This window comes from Suricata suricatta, chromosome 4 (genome assembly GCF_006229205.1).
Source record: "Suricata suricatta isolate VVHF042 chromosome 4, meerkat_22Aug2017_6uvM2_HiC, whole genome shotgun sequence".
Lineage (NCBI taxonomy): Eukaryota > Metazoa > Chordata > Mammalia > Carnivora > Herpestidae > Suricata > Suricata suricatta.
Genome location: NC_043703.1, coordinates 94,901,001 through 94,917,321, shown reverse-complemented (window position 1 = coordinate 94,917,321; position 16,321 = coordinate 94,901,001). Strand labels below are relative to the sequence as shown.

The 16,321-nt window shown below is 46.1% G+C and overlaps 1 protein-coding gene across 2 annotated transcripts in view; it reads right to left on the bottom strand.

Moving 5' to 3' along the window:
• Positions 1–16,321, bottom strand: part of STON1 (stonin 1) — a 49,794-nt gene that overhangs the window by 17,396 nt on the left and 16,077 nt on the right. The window contains exon 1 of one of the 2 annotated variants that reach the window (XM_029937323.1): positions 2,675–2,721. The exons of the other annotated variant lie outside the window; for it this stretch is intronic. The gene's annotated coding sequence lies outside the window, so the exon portion shown is untranslated. Of the gene's footprint in view, positions 1–2,674; positions 2,722–16,321 lie in introns of those variants that run through there. 2 annotated transcript variants of the gene reach the window in all.

Genomic DNA, 16,321 nt, shown 5'->3' with positions numbered 1-16,321 from the left:
CATTAAAAAAAAAAGATATCCCACATGCATAGATGGGAAGACTTAATATTGTTAAAATGTCCATACTACCCAAAGCAACCTATAGATTCAATGCAATCCCTATCAAAATGACATTTTTTGTAGAAATAGAAAAAATAATCATAAAATTCATATGGAATCACAAAGGTCTTTGAATAGCCAAAACAATCTTGAGAAAGATAAAGGTGGAGGCCTCACACACTTTAACTTCAAAACATATTATAAAGCTATGGTACTCAAAACAGTATAGTACTAGCAAAAAGGCAGAAATATAGACCAATAGAGAATATTAAGCCCAGAAATATTCTCACACCATGGTCAAATGATCCTCAACAAAGGTGCCAAGATTATACAATGAGGAAAGGACAGTCTCTTCAACAAACTGTGCTGGGAAAACTGGATAGCCACATGTTAAAAACAAAAAGAAAAAAGATATTGGACCCTTATATCATATGACAAAACCAAATACAAGTGGATTAAAGACTTAAACACAGGACCTGAAATTATAAAACTCCTATAAAAAATACAGGAGGAAAATCTTGATGACAGTGGTCTTGGCAATTTCTTGGACAGGACACCAAAAGTACAACCAACAAAAACAAAACTAGGCAAGTGGGACTACACCAAACTAAAAAGCTTCTGTACAGAAATGGAACCAATCAACAGAGTGAAAATCCATGGAATGGGAGAAAATATTTGCAAACCACATATCTGATGAGGAGTTTAAATCCAAAATAGATAAAGAACTCCTGCTGCTCAATAACAAAAAGCAAACCAATTTACAAATGGGCAACAGACTTGAGTAGACATGTCTCCAAAGACGACACACAAATGGGCAACAGGTATATAAAAAGATGCTCAACATCACTAATCCCCAGGGAAATGCAAATCAAAATCACAATATCACCTTGTACATGTTAGGATGGCCATTACCAAAAAGAACCCAAAATAAAACCAAACAGAAAACACAAAATAACACGTGTTGACAAGGATGTGGAGAAATTAGAACCCTTGTGTACTGTTGGTCGGAATTAAAAAACAGTAGAGAGGCTCCTCAAAAAATTTTTAACTAGAACCACCATATATATGTGCCAGCAATCCCACTTAGGTCAATTTACCCAAGAAAATCAAAAAGAGGATCTCCAAGAGCTATCTGCACTCTGCTGTTCATTTCAGCATTATTTACAACCCCTAAGAGGTGGAAACAACCTAAATGTCCAACGCCTGATGAAGGGGTGAACATAGTATACGTACATACAGTGAGTATTACTCGGCCTTAAAGAGTAAGGAAATCTGGCACACACTACAACATTATGTTAAATGAAACAAGGCAGTCACAAAAAGACAAATACTCTATGATTCCATTTACATGAGGTATCTTAAGTAGTCAGATGCAAAAAATAGAGGGAGAGACGGAGGGAGGGAAGGAGGGAGGACGGACTCAAATGCATAGAAGCGGAAAGGAGAATGGTGGGGTGGGGCAAGGAGAGGGGGAAGGGGTGGCTGTCCAATGGGTATAGAGTTGTAGTTGTACAAGATGAAAGAGTTCTAGAAATGTGTTGTAAAACAGTGTGCATAGAGTTAATATTATATATTTTAAAATATGTTAAGAGGGTAAACAAATTATCAAAAATTTGTTATTTTTTTACCACTACTAAAAACACCCCTACAGTGCTTTTTCATCAATTCAGAAGGTATTTGAATGATGTAGTCAGCCCTTATTAGTGTTGGTAGAAAATACAGAAGATAAAAACCCAATTTATAATGAACTTGTAATATTGACAGCCCCCCAAATATGTGACGTTTATAGGTTTGAAGCATTGTCAAATGACCTAATTTATCAAAACAACCCTGGGAGGTACGTATTATTTCCATTTCAGCTGAGATTACTTTGGTTTAGAGTCATTGCCTCAAGCTGTTGCACTGATGAGAGGCAGAACTAGGATTTTTTTATAACAACTTTATTAAGATACAATTCACACACTAAAATTTATCCTTTTTTAAAAAATGACATTTCCGCAGTGTTTAGTATATTCAGAGTTGTGCAGCCATCACCACTGTTTCCAGAATGTTCTTAATACCCCAAAATAAACCTGTACCTATTAGCAGTCACTCCCCATTCTTCCCACCCCTGCCCCCAAGTCCTGAAAACCACTAATCTCCTTCTTTAATGTGCCTGGTCTGGACATTTTATATAAATAGAATTTACAGCACATAGCCCTCTATGTCCGATTGCTCGCACTTAGGATAATGTTTTCAAAGTTCATCCATGTGGTAGCCTGTATCAGTACTTCAATCCTTTTGTGGCTGAAGAGTATTTCATTGTGAAGATAGTCCACATTTTGTTTATCCATTCATCAGTTGATGGGCATTTGGTTTATTTCTATTCTTTTTGACTATTTTGACTATTATCAATAGTAGGTTTTTGTAGAAGTTATATATAAGTTTCTGCGTGATCATTTTTTTCGGGTATATACATAAGTTTGGAAAGAACCAGGATTTGAACACAGATCACTTCATCCTGATCTAATACAGCATAAACTATTGAGATCATTCTAATGACATCAGAGGCAATGAGCTGTATAGGCCACAGCACTGACGGGGGTTGGGGGGAAGGTTGGGTGCCCTAAGGGCTGGGTGCTGCTCTGTCACTTACCAGCTATAGGGCAAAGCCCCTCTGGACATTGAGTGATTAGAGTAGGTAGAATCATCTCTGAAGTAGGTCCTTTCCCACTGTAAAATAATTCTATGGTGGTTGACATCCAATTGAAACTGTTTTCAAAAGGAGAAATTGTGTTACCACTGGGAGTTTTGACCAAACTTCCAAACTGACAGAGAGTAAAACTCCATGAGATGCACGGATACGGAAACTCGAAACCCGCTGGAGCGCAGCCCATGAGAAAGGTGGGCTTGTCTCCCACCAGCCAGCCTTCTCGCTTCCCCTAGTGGATAATGAGGGTTCAATCAGTGCAATCGTTCAAGCCTGGAAAAGAGCCAACACAGAGACAGCAAGCCTGGGGCTCCACTGGGGTCAGGGCTTGCTCAGTGTTGTCATTTGCTAAATCCACACATTCCTGGGGGCACAAAAACACACAGTAGAGCAGCAGTCCAGGCCAGCTGGCTCTCTCTGGAGGGCATTGCCCTGTCACTGCCCTCGGCCTGGAGTTCCACAAAGCACTTTCCCTTCCAAGCAGGCAGAGCGAGTTTCAACGGGACACCACCAGGAGGCTTAGAGGCAGGAAATCAGCAGCGATGTTTCTTGACCCATCCCATTCCACCCTCTTTAGGGTGAGAGATGGTGTAAATATTGATGTTCGTTGGGTTTGTTAAAAAGAGAAGACTAAGAGAAGAAATAAGTCTGCTTTAGATAGAATCCTATTCTGATCTGCAGCAAATGTTTTGCCTCATTCGTTTTTCACGGCTAGCTTCAAAATTTCGAGCAGTAATACTGGTTTCTGCAGAGCTTTCTCTTATTATGAAAAAAAAAGTGATTTCCATAAACCAGATAAAGAAATCAATTCCATGACCTTTTAAGTGACCCTTGAACTTTAAAGAGAACACGTTGCAAAAAATCTCCTACCTTAAACACAAAAATCTATGCAACATGTACTCCTCCTCCTATGCACGATTCTTCCATAGAAGGCACTCAGCAAATATAACGTGAGTGTAATACAACCAAACAGAATTCTGCCTTGTGCCCAACAGGAGCCCAAACCTTTGTCCCTGTTTAAAAGGCAGGACTTGGCTGCTCCTGGGATGAGGGGCTAAGACTCTGGCTCCCCGTGCTCAAGGGCAGGCGTGTTTCCCACTGTTCCCTTCTTGCTCCTATTCTCTATCCCTCTTGCTGTCTTATCAATCCTCTTCACACTCATTTCATTCCTCTCTAGCCTCTTTTGCCCCTTGCTTGTAAATGACCTCATCTTTCTATTCTAGTCTCAAAGCCCCCACCGTCAGTTTTCCCAAAGTCAACAACTAGAATCGATTCCATCTAAGGCTTTCCTTCCCCTTCCTTCCCTAACTCACCCCCAGCTTCAGCAGGGAAAGAGAGCCACATCCTTTCCAGAGCCTCCATCTGTCCAAGGCCCCCTAGGTCTCAGGAAGGGATGCAAAAGCCCATAGTGGAGAGGTCATGAATATGTCCTTAGTCATCTGCAACTTCACCACATCTCCTTCAAGACACTGGAACCAAAAGTATTCAAGCAGCAACCGGACTTAACCTCAGGATGTTTTCTGTGTTGCAAATGAGGCAGGATCTCAATATGCGTCTGTGCCTCCCTAAGCACCCTAAATCCTACCATTCATTTACAGAGCCCAGTCCCAGTCAACATCTCATTTAAATTTAGGACAACCCAGAGTAGACCACAGTGCCAGGGTGCCTTCTCTAAAGTCCAGGTTCCATTTAGCGCAAAACTGGGAACTCAGGACCCCTGGCACTACATCCCCAACTGCCTTCCACTGAAATAAAGGTTCCTCTTGTTAGCATCCATGGCTTTTTCCTTAGCTGTGGACTGCCTCCTACCCCACATCTCCTAATCCTTCCAGAGGCCTATTTTCAATCAATCTGGATCATCCTCCTAACTCCTGGAAGACAAAGCCAGACAAAATTCAGACCTAGGACAAGACACCAAGACTCTGAGGCACAGACAGGAAAGAAAAATGTATTATGGTGGAAGCTTCTAGAAACCAGTCTCTGAGGTTTAAAGGTTCTTAGGGGAGTGTTTGCTTCTCCTTAAACTATTAGACATTCTTGGGGCACCTGAGTGGCTCAGCCAGTTGGGCATCTGACTTTGGCTCAGGTCCTGATCTCATGGTTCATAGGTTTGAGTCCCACGTCGAGCATTGTGCTGACAGCTCAGAGCCTGGAGCCCGCTTCCCAGATTCTCTGTCTTCATCTCTCTCTGCCCCTACCCCACTTGCGCTCTCTCTTTCTCAAAAATAAACGTTTTTTAAAATTAAAAAAAAACTATTAGTCATTCTTTTGCCCTGCCGAATATGTAGAATTCAAGAACAAATTAAAAGTAAGTGCACATAACTACTGACATGGGGAACTGCAAGGAGCTAGGTAGAACGAGGTTTTCAACCTTTTACCTCAACACACGTGACAGACGGCATTCAGAAGTCTAGCACAATCTCTTGGATGTACCTAGAGTTTAACAGCCCCCAAAATATTGAAGGAAGTCCTGAAATAATTAATCATCCCCACCATTCTGAATGTTGGATCAGCAAAGGCAGGCCACAGGCCACAGCAAACACAAGAAAGCCCGCACTTACACACAATCCGCAGACTCCACCCGCTTCGGCCACTAAAGAAATCATCCTGGAATTCTTATGAGAGTATTGTGGACATTATTAACTTATTCTAAATTGTTTTAAAAAGTAAATCTTTCCAAAAACGGCAGCACCTTAAGTATTATTAGTAATCTTGCAAACTACTTGCAATAAGCACCTCACCAAAAAGAATTGGGGCTAAGAATTATCAAGTTGTTGTACGAGAAATTCATGTATTTTTTGCAAGTTAGACTGAAGCTTTTTCAGGGAGGGATTAGGTCTCATTCTTTAGGGCAGACTCCACAATGTCTATAAATGTCTGACATCACTATTCAGTTTAATATGTTTTTGATCGAATAATTTATTTTATTTTATTTTTTAAACATTTATTTATTATTGAAAAACAGAGAGAGATAGAGCATAAGCATGGAAGGGGCAGAGGGACAGGGAGATACAAAATCTGAAACAAACTCCAGGCTCTGAGCTGTCAGCACAGAGCCCAACGCCGGGCTGAAACTCACAAATCGCGAGATCATGACCTGAGCCAAAGTCAGATTATTAAGTGACAGAGCCACCCACGGTCCCCACTGATTGAATAATTTTAAATCGTCTTTCCAGTTTCCCCTAATGTAAATCTCTACACTGCCCTCCTCAGTTCAAAGAATCAGTGCATTTCAGAGTCAGACAGAAATGAGAGGTATTCTGCTCAGTTAACCACACCAGTGAACATTTATCAAGTGCTTGCCATGTACTTATGGTATGTTAGGGCCTGGGTGTGCATTTCATCCTCACAACTGCATTAGGTAATAAATATCATTTTGTAGAAAATGAAAATAAGGCTGAGAGAGGTTAAGCTACTTGCCTAAAGTTGCCCAGCCAGAAAGAGGCAGAGCTCAAAGTCCACGCTCCACACCATCTACCACCCCAGAGGTCCCAAGAGATCCGATGACTTGCTGGTATTGGTGTCCTTTTTGGGAATGGAAATTCCCATTTCCCGGCCCTTGCCACCACTCTACCTTTCACCAACGAGAGTGCCTGGAGGCAGGCTCTCTCTAAATTGTAAAGATACTCTTCTCACCGGGAAAGAGCCTATTTCTCCACACAGCCCACCACACGTATCTCCCGCTTGGCCATCAGGCTGTAGGAAAGACAAACTCTGAGACAGTTTTCCCCATGATTGCTCAAGAACAACAGCTCAGTAGCAATTTGGGTCAATTCTGAGACTGGCTTTCATAACTCGGCCTGTCCCATTTCCTGTCCCTTCTCAACTGCAACCGGCCACCCCACCCTTAGCGATGAACAGGTTTTCAGACTTGCTGTTCAACAAATACATTCGGGTGCCACCCATCTTCTAGGACTAGGCCATCTTGGTGTACGTTGAATTCCCCAAACTTCATGTAACGCCCTGCTTCATCCTTCCACGCCACCCCACCTCACCCCTACTCTGGAGGATCTATTCCTGCTGTTCTTCGCAGATTTCCTTTGCTTTTCTTCAGAAACCATTCAAGTAAGTATAAATATGGAGTTCTACCTTTTCCTGCAGATTATCAGAATCAGATTAGACATATTCGGCTGCTGAATCGGCATCCTTGTTCATCTGCAGCTGAAGACTGCCGTCCCTTTGGAGAACAGCACCCTCTCAGATGGTCCCTAGGATCTGGCTTCTCTGCGGCTGCCAGACGCTGGGGGAGGATGGACATTGAAGAGGTGTCCAGCTCAGGAAAGCATCAAAGGCACCTAGCAGTAACCTCCTGGAATTAGCTCCGCCCGACTGTCACCGTCAGGCTGACTGCTACTCAAGCCTCTGGAACACATCTGGACCCTCAGCAACGCCCCTGCCTTTGCAAAGGGCTGGATTTAGTCCTTTTATGCCTGTGCCTTTTTTGCTCCACAACAATGCTTACTAATCTAGAGAAAGAATGTCTTCATGTCAGTATCTGTGTGGTTTCATTGGCTGTCCCCCAAAGAAGGAATTGTCTGACTCTCCCAGGGCTGGACTCCTCAGCTGCAACACTGGAGCCAGGCTGGGGCTGCGTTTGCAAAGCCTCCCTGTGATTCTGCGTGGTTGGAGGTCTGCAATCTGATTACCCTCTTTGCTATTCTGGGATGTATGTCCCAGAAACAAAGCCAAAGACAAGGACAGCCCAGTGCACCAAATGCATCCACAAAGGTTTGCTATGACAGTGTTCAACGTATCATTCCTGTAGAAGTTTTCCCTTTGAAAGGGGAAACCAAACTTTTGAAACAGAAAGGAATCATAAGACAACATAAAACCCTACGTGAAGTGAAAATGCGTGCAGGGCGCACCCTCACCTTAGGTCACAGAAGTGCCCGCTGCATGTGCTGCCTGCATTATTACCACAGATGTTCCGCAGCCCGTTGTATTTAATCACAAACACGTGTGGTATTTAGCTCAGCTATGTGACAGGAAATACCATTTGTAAAATACTCAACCACAGCAAAACCTATCCGTGCCTTCAAATATGATCTGTGCCACTCCCCGCCCCGCTGTGGACTTAACCTCCACTTCTCCAGGATGAATCTGGGTCCTGGCGATTTTCTTAACCTTGTTTTAATAATCTGCTCATTTCCTAAATTTAGACAGTAGTATAAACAGACAGCAACCCAAACTGACCAGTCCCAGGAGATGGTCTTTATGTGAACAAAGAAAAGATTTTGGGCTGGGTGGGCTATTCTGATTTCAGAATGTTATTCTCACCACGATACTCTTTTTTTATATTTATTTAGTTATTTTGAGATGGGGGGGACAGAGAAAGGGAGGGAGAGAGAGAATGCCAAGCAGGCTCCACACTGTCAGCACAGAGCCCCGACGTGGGGCTCAAACTCATGAACCATGAGATCATGACCTGAGTGGAAATCAAGAGTTGGATGCTTTACTGACTGAGCCACCAAGGAACCCCTTACCATGACACTTTTATGGAGTAGCTACACCACGTCTATATCACTGTCATAAATGCTATGGAATATGCCAGGCAGATGTCTCTGAGCCTCACTTTCTTCGTCTGTGAAATTGTGATGTTTGCCTCATACGTAAATTGCCACATAATGGGTACTCGGTATACACAGTTTTCCTTTTTCCTTGTCTTTCTCCTTTCTGTTTTCCCTGTCTCCCATGCTAGCCTTCCTTTCTCTAGTCAGGAAGAAAGGAAAATCCCCAGTCTTTGCAGTCTGCTTTAGCATCAGGTCAACTGGTTACAAATCCTTTTCTAGAACTAGGTGTCCATTCTGTCTGGCACATGACCATGCTTCTACCCTGCTCTCCAGATATGATCTGTTCCCTACCTCAGTCCCTTCTGCTTGAATGCCTGCTCGGGAGTTCTCCTGGAAGTTGGCATCTCTCAAAACAGAAAGAAGTTAACAGCCTTGGGGAAGAAACCCATGGTCAAATGTGTTTGAGAAATCCTGATTAAGCAAGGGTTTACATGTCTCTTCCAGAGCCTATAGAATGCAAACCTTCTTATGGGCTCCAGGATGGGGTAACAGGCAGCCATTCTCAAAGATCCACATAGATGGTTTGCCTCAGAACATTCTGGAACATGGTCTTTTTTTTTCAAGGTTTATTTACTTTTGAGAGAGAGAGAGAAAGAGCAGAGGAGGGGCAGAGAGAGAGGGAGACAGAGGGTCCAAAGTGGGCTCTGTGCTGACAGCAGAGAGCCCTGCATGGGGCTTGAACCCACAACTGTGAGATAACGACCTGAGCCAAAGTCAGATGCTTAACTGACTGAGCCAGCCAGGCTCATAGAACATGTTCTTTTAAGATAAAGTGACTGGGCCTAGGAAACACACAGTCCACCTTTAGTTCTTGATGCCCTGGCCTTTCATCCTGTTGCTACCACTGTCTCAGCTCTGACCATGCAGACTGGCTGCAGGCCCACACAGCTCCCCTAGTTTAGCAGCATCTCAGCATCACTTTCAGAACAAGCAGCAGCCACGGGTCCTTCCCCCGGGGACACTAGCAGTTCTCACAGAAGGATATACCCCTTTTGCTTACCCAGACAGGAGACCAAAGAGCTTCCAGATCAGCCATGACTGGAGTGAACTCTTGCCTTTGACCTCAGTGAACATATTAGAGTTTTATTCCACAGGTCATCCCCCGGCACTGAGGGTGACATCTGGTAGCTCCCTTCACTGACAGCACTAAAGCCTCCCACCCCAGGTCCCAGCCTCTTCTGGCCAAGGCAGGGAACCCACCAGGGCCTGAGACCCTCCCATGAGAATCAAGCTCAGGAAGGTTGCATGATGCCCAGGACATACCCCACGTGGGGCCACAGAGCTTCAGCCTGTCTCTCCCCAACCCCACGAAGCCCCAGCCCATGGTCATCTTCCCTTCACAGGCCTCTGGGACCCGGCTCAGGCTCCCACTACACAGGGTCTGGGAGGAACAATGTGGGTCTATGGGCTAGGGTCAGCCTCTCACCTGCCACTTTAGTGAGTGGCACTGAGCTCTCAGGGAAGAGTGAGGACCCAGCACATTTCACAGTCAAGTCTTGTCCAAAGTGTGAAGCAAGGAAACTACCTCAATCAGAGTCTTCTTGGTGGTGGACACAGTGCTGGGACTCATGGTCTCAACCAGACATCTGCCTGCCCTAAGGGTCTGGTCTCTGTCCTTAGGACCTGCAGGTGGCAAATGGGGACCTCTTGAGCAACAGTTAAAAGGAGCTCCTTGTGCAGGGGGCTCCAGTCCTCTAGTCACAGCAGGGGCTCAACCCACAGAGGCAGAAGAGCACAGAGGTCTAGCAGACCGGCTCACACCCAAGTCACCTGGCCTCTCATCTCACTTCCTCTGCTTATTATCCCTGACGCATGTTGCTTAACATTCTCAGGTTCCTCATCTATAAACTGAAAATGAATCATACCTACTTCCTAAGCTCCAAGTAAGTTAACGCTAAATTAATAAGTAAAATGCTATGTCACAGGCACTCAAAAGATAGTAGCACAATGCCTACACGAGAGGAGTTCTTGAGTCGGCACCTACTGTTGCTAGCAGCCCCGGCCATGTCTCACCCAGAAATGGTTCTCCCATTCTCTGGCAAGAGAAAACCAAGCCCAGCGTGTGCTGAACCGAGCTGTGAAATAAAAAGCACAATTTATTTTTTTTTCTATTTTTTTAACTTAGCCTTTTTTTTTTAACTTTTTTTTAACATTTATTCATTTTTGAGAGAGAGAGAGACAGAGTATGAGTGGGGAAGGGTCAGAGAAAGAGGGAGACACAGAATCTGAAGCAGGCTCCAGGCTCTGAACTGTCAGCACAGAGCCCGACACGGGGCTTGAACCCATGAACCGTGAGATCATGACCTGAGCCAAAGTCAGATACTTAACCGACTGAGCCACCCAGGCGCCCCTAAAAAGCACAATTTAAAACAAGTCAACACAGCACCTGGAGATGGTGGAAGTAATCACAAAAATGACTGATCAAAAATAACGTCGTCCCTTTCTACGCGTGGCCAACAACAATTGTAAGGTGAAACCCTGGACCACACTCATCACCCACACCAGAAACTCAGCATGGCTCTGTCCCAGAAGTCCTCCACTGGCATGACTCAACTCCCCAGGCAGTGTTTGGAGACACATTTGGTTGTCACACCTGGGGGCAGGGGGTTCTACTGGCATCAAGTGGGGGGTGGGCAGGGATGCTGCTTAGCACCCTCCCATGCACAGCACAGCCGCCACAACGAAAAATTACCTGGCCCAAAATGTCAATAGCATCAGGGCGCCTGGCTCATTTAGGTAAGTGTCTAACTAACTCTTGATCTCAGCTCAGGTCATTGTCTTGCAGTTGGTGAGTTCAAGCCCCACATCAGGCTCTGTGCTAATGGTGTGGAGTCTGCTTGGGATTCTGTCTCTCCTTCTCTCTGCTCCTCCCCTGCTTGTGCACTCTCTCTCTCTCAAAAAAAAGTATTTTTTCTAAATGTCAATAGGACCAAGGTTGAGAACCCTCGTTCCTTGTCACGAAGGCTGGGGAGCTGAGCATGCCAAGCAGGATGGCCGTCCTTCTGCATCTGTCTACTTTGTAGAAAATGGATTGGAAGCTTCAGCTGGGCAATGTGCCTGAGGTGGCACAATCAGAAAAAGGTGCTGTCAGAATCGAAACCTGTCTGAGCCCCAAATCTCACGCTCTTTCCACTACACCATACTGACTGCCAGGGCAGGAGTCACAACAGGAGAGGGTGCAGATAAAGGAGTATTTATGTAGAAGACTTGCCAGGATTTGGACACCAGAGTGATCTAGAAAACACAGGAAAAGGGGGAGTCTGGCACTTAGAAGTAGAGCCATAGGAGGGGCAGGAAGAGGGGCAGGTCTGAGGCACATCCAAGTGGAAATATCTAGCAAGGCGCAAGAAACACAAGACAGTACTTGGCGAGAAAACCGAAGGCTACACGCGCAGAGCTGGGGCTATTTCTAGGCTAGGTGAGAACAGACTCCAGGACAAGACATGGGGGTCCACATGGCATTTAAAGCTGAGGACTGGTGACTTTATAGGCGGAGGAAAAGAAAGGGGGAAAGGGAGACACACCCAAGAGGTCAAGACAAAACCTGGAGGTGCCAAGACCCCCAAAGCAGGAAAGCATGTCCTCATGAGGCCGTGCACACCAGCAGATGGCAGGGACAACAGAGAGGAGAGACATCTGGGTTCAGTGACGGGATGGGTAGGGATGGGGCGGGAGCAATTTCACCAGTGGGTGGCGGTGAGGCCAGGTTGCCCGGCTGGAAGCAAAGGCAACATCGATGCTGGGCCACAGGCAGAGGCTGCGGTCAATGGTCCAGCTCTTGGCCACCTCAATCCCCCAGCTCCTGGTCCTGGTTTGGGCAGCTCTGGGGCTGCGTTGTTTCCTGGGTGCAGACTTCTGGCAGCCCTAGTAAAAGCCCCCCTTTTCGAACCTTACCTACACTCCAGTCTCAGGAGCACAGAAGGGCCCCATGGCTTCCCACTCTCCCAAAAATCCGGCCCGCCCCTGGCCAAGGGAAGTAGGCAGACAAGCGAGCCTTCGTGCAGGCAAGGGCCAACAAACAAGGCTTGCTTTCAGGGCTGCTTTCTGGTATTTATGCTCCTGTGGGCTCTTCAGTGGGAAGAGCAAGGCACTCCAGAGGAGGAATGAGAAAGGACATTATCTCCTCAGGGCACCCCAGGGCTGGGTGGGGGCAGGGGTGCAGGAGGCTGTGGTCATTGGATGGTGGTTCCCGGATTTAGATTCTGCATTCTCAAAGGAAACCATGAAAACGACATGGGACAAAGTCAGCTGAAGAGAGCCTGGCTCAGGTCACACATCTTAAACATGCAAATCTCCTCCTTCCCCTCTTCTGCGGAGGCCCAAGGGCCCTCCTGAAGATGAGCAGAGAGCCCTGGAAGTTTAAAGAACTGTAAAGAGGATCCTTCTCTGCACTTAAATATTTGGGGTTGGGGGGAGGGGACCAAAATCAACTACTTCGCTATAAAAACTGGTCAAATAATTTATCTTAATTACCATGTAATTATGTTTAGTGTTTTCAGAAGAAGCTGTAGCTAAATGGCCCAGAGAGGATATTTAACGCTTTAGAATGTGATTTCCTCCCACACACTCACTAATCATGCTGCGTTCAGACTGGAATGGTCTGAGAAGTCAAGGACCATCGCATGCTGGGAGAGAGCCAGGATCTCCATCCTTGGATGCTGGGCCCTTTGGCCACATGTTCTGGTACAAATTTTTGTAGCCCCAACCCCTGTGCATTCACTCAGCAAACAGTGTCTTCTAAGTGCTAGGTTCTGAGTGAAACACCATGCAGACAACAGAAACCGGTAGCACCTGGGGGTTAGAAGATAGACTGTGTATGAATCCTGGCCCCACCACAGACCAGCTGTGACAGGGGCAAGTGACTTAAATTCCCCGGGTGTGAAAAAAAGCATAATCATAGCTAACTTTTACTGTGTGTTATGGGCTGAACTGTGCCCTGCAATTCAGCCCTAATGCCTAGTATTTCAGAATGGGACTGTGGTTAGAGAAGGGCCTCTAACAAGTTGGTTCAGGGAAAATGAGACTGTTAGGGTAGTCCCTGAGCCGATCTGATTGGTGTCTTTGTAAGAAGTGAGTTCATACAGAGAGACACCAGAGAGGCAGACACAGAGGAAAGGCCACATAAGGACACAGCCAAGGAGAGAGGTCTCAGAAGAAATCAAACCTGCCAGCACCTTGATCTTGGGTCTCCTGCCTTCAGTTGTTTAAGCCACAGAGGCTGTGGTTTTCTGAACAGACACAGCGTTCTTGCGACACTGAATAAAGTAATACCTATAAGAGGGCAGGCGCATAAATAGAGGTCATAAGTAGAGGCTGTTATCACTAGATTCTGCTTCTAAGCTGCTTATAACCTGGTAGGAACAACCAGAGGAAACAGCTATGAAAGACAGAACGTGCTCACTCTCCAGAGCTAAAGCATACTAGGAGGTTGGGAGGGGACAGCCCTGGCTCAGGGGCAGGGAGGCTCTCTGGGGAGGGGACACCTGCCTGGGCAGCAGATGAGGCATCGGTGGCTCCACCCTGTTGTCCATGTTTCTGTGCCTGTGGTCACATGCCAGTTAATACCAGCACACGGGACATTCTCCTGCCTGGCTTCATCCACCTGCTAGGCAGACACGAAACCCAGCTATGCACAGGCTGATTTCTGCCATCACAGGTCCCCACTCCAGCTGCCCAAACTGAGCCATAAGCCACAGAGACGACATCAGAGGTAATCCAGGCTGTGTGCGAGCCCCAGATCAAATGCATTTTGGTTTGTCTGTGGCCAGTTCTGGGCTGTTGCTGACCACCAAGCTCACCTGGAAATGCCCAAATCGCTGTGACTACACAGGCAGGAACCACTGACTTATGGAGAACCAAAGCACATTTGGTTCAATCCTCGCCATTCCCGGCAATTCCATGAAGATACATGTGTATAAATATGTAACAATCTGGACAATTTTAAGATTTTAAAAATCACTCATGAAAGTCCTATTTACAAACTCAGTACAGAAGATCAACATTTTATTTGGGCTCTAAGTTGCAAATGCAGTTATCACACACACAAATAATATTTGTGTCTCCCAGGCTACAGGGAGTGCATGCAAAATATGTGAATTTTATTGCATTTTGAAAGCCACTAAAGGTTGTAACAAAGAATTCTGCACTTACAGCAAAATCTGATTAGAAACATGTAAGTAGGGGGGCACCTGTGTGGCTCAGTCAGTTAAGTGACTTCAGCTCAGGTCATAATCTCATGGTTTGTGGTTTCGAGCCCCACATCAGGCTCTGTGCTGATAGCTCAGAGCCTGGAGGCTGCTTCAGATTCTGTGCCTCCGTCTCTCTCTGCCCCTCCCCTGCTTGCTCGCTCTCACTCTCTCTCTCGCTGTCTCTCTCTCAAAGATAAATTAACATTTTAAAATATATATTAAAAAAAAAGAAACATGTAAGTAGGAGTAAATGAACAGATTTGCCCACTGACATTCTCAATGATGGGCATTAGCTTATATTTAAACTTCACATCACAGGGTGCCTGGCTGGCACAGTCAGAAGAGCACATGACTCTTGATCTCAGGGTTGTGAGTTCGAGTCCTATTTTGGGTATAGAGATCACTTAAATAAATAAATAAACTTAAAGAAAAATCTTATGGGGCACCTAGGTGGCTCAGTCGGTTGAGCCTTCAGCTTTGGCTCAGGTCATGATCTCGTGGTTCAGGAGTTCGAGCCCCATGTTGGGCTCTGCACTGACAGCTCAGAGCCTGGAGCCTGCTTCGGATTCTTTGTTTCCCTCTCTCTTCCCCTCCCCCACTTGCCCTGCCTCTTTCTCTCTCTCTCTCTCTCTCTCTCACTCTCGCTCTCGCTCTCTTGCTCTCTCAAAAATAAATAAACATTAGAAAAAAAAAAAAGGCTTACTAACTCTACATATCAACCAGGGTGCTTGACTGGCCTCCTTCATCTGAACTCTGAATCTCCATGTAAATGGGTCCTCACTGAACACCCAGGTGCTTGTGCGTTGTTTCCTCCCAGTGAGGCGCACGAGCTCCTGACTGCACAACAAGGAGCTCACCCCGCTCCATGAGGCGGGCAGGCCTCCATGGACACACCCAGGCCTCTCTTGCCATACCCCTCTCTCCACCAGACCTTCTACCAATTGCTCACAGCACAGAAACGTGCCTCTGGGTGAGGTCCCCACAGCTGTTTGCCCAGCCTGGAAGCCAGGAGGCCAGTGTTTGGGAGGTTTTGTTCCCCAACAAGTCATCGCTAGAAACTGGTTTCAAAAAGTCCTAACAATTTATGAAGATTCAGACTCTAACAATTTGTGGAGATGAGTTCTCCTGAAAGAGAGGTCTTACAGAGGAGTGTGTGCCTCCCTGAAGACCCCTTCCCATCCCATCTCTTTAGGACTCCTGCAACTGTGCTTCAGGATGGAAGTTTTCTGATGGTGGTCACAACGGTATCTCCCGTCTAATGCTCTTCTGAAAGGCCATGGAGCAGGGAAGCTCTATTTCCCCCTCCCTTGAAGGTGGGCCTGTTACTGCTCCCACCAGTACAGTGCAGCACAAGCAACACTGCGGCAATTCTAGGCATAGGCCTGACGCCCCAGAAGCTGCCCTTCCTGCTTTGTGGGAGCCCTGGGCCACCACACAGGAAGCACACTGGGCGCCATCTTGGACATCCAGCCACCTCAGCTTCCAGGGATTCCAGCCTCTGCTGCCATCTGACTGGAACTATATGAGAGACCCTGAGCCAGGGAGCTGAGGTGTGCCCACACAACCAGGAGAGATCACGTTAAATTGTGATTTTTAAGCCTCTACATGTTTTTGTGTGGTAAAATACACATAAACATAACATTTACCCTTTCAGCCACTTTCAAGTGTACAGTCCTGGTATTAAGTATAATCACATGGCTGTGCAACCATCACTACTGTCCATCTTCAGAACTTTTCATCTCCCCAAATTGAAACTCTGGACTCGTTAAACACTAACTCTGCATGCCCCACCCCAGCCCTTGGCTGCTGCCACTCTACTTTCTGCCTCTATGAAG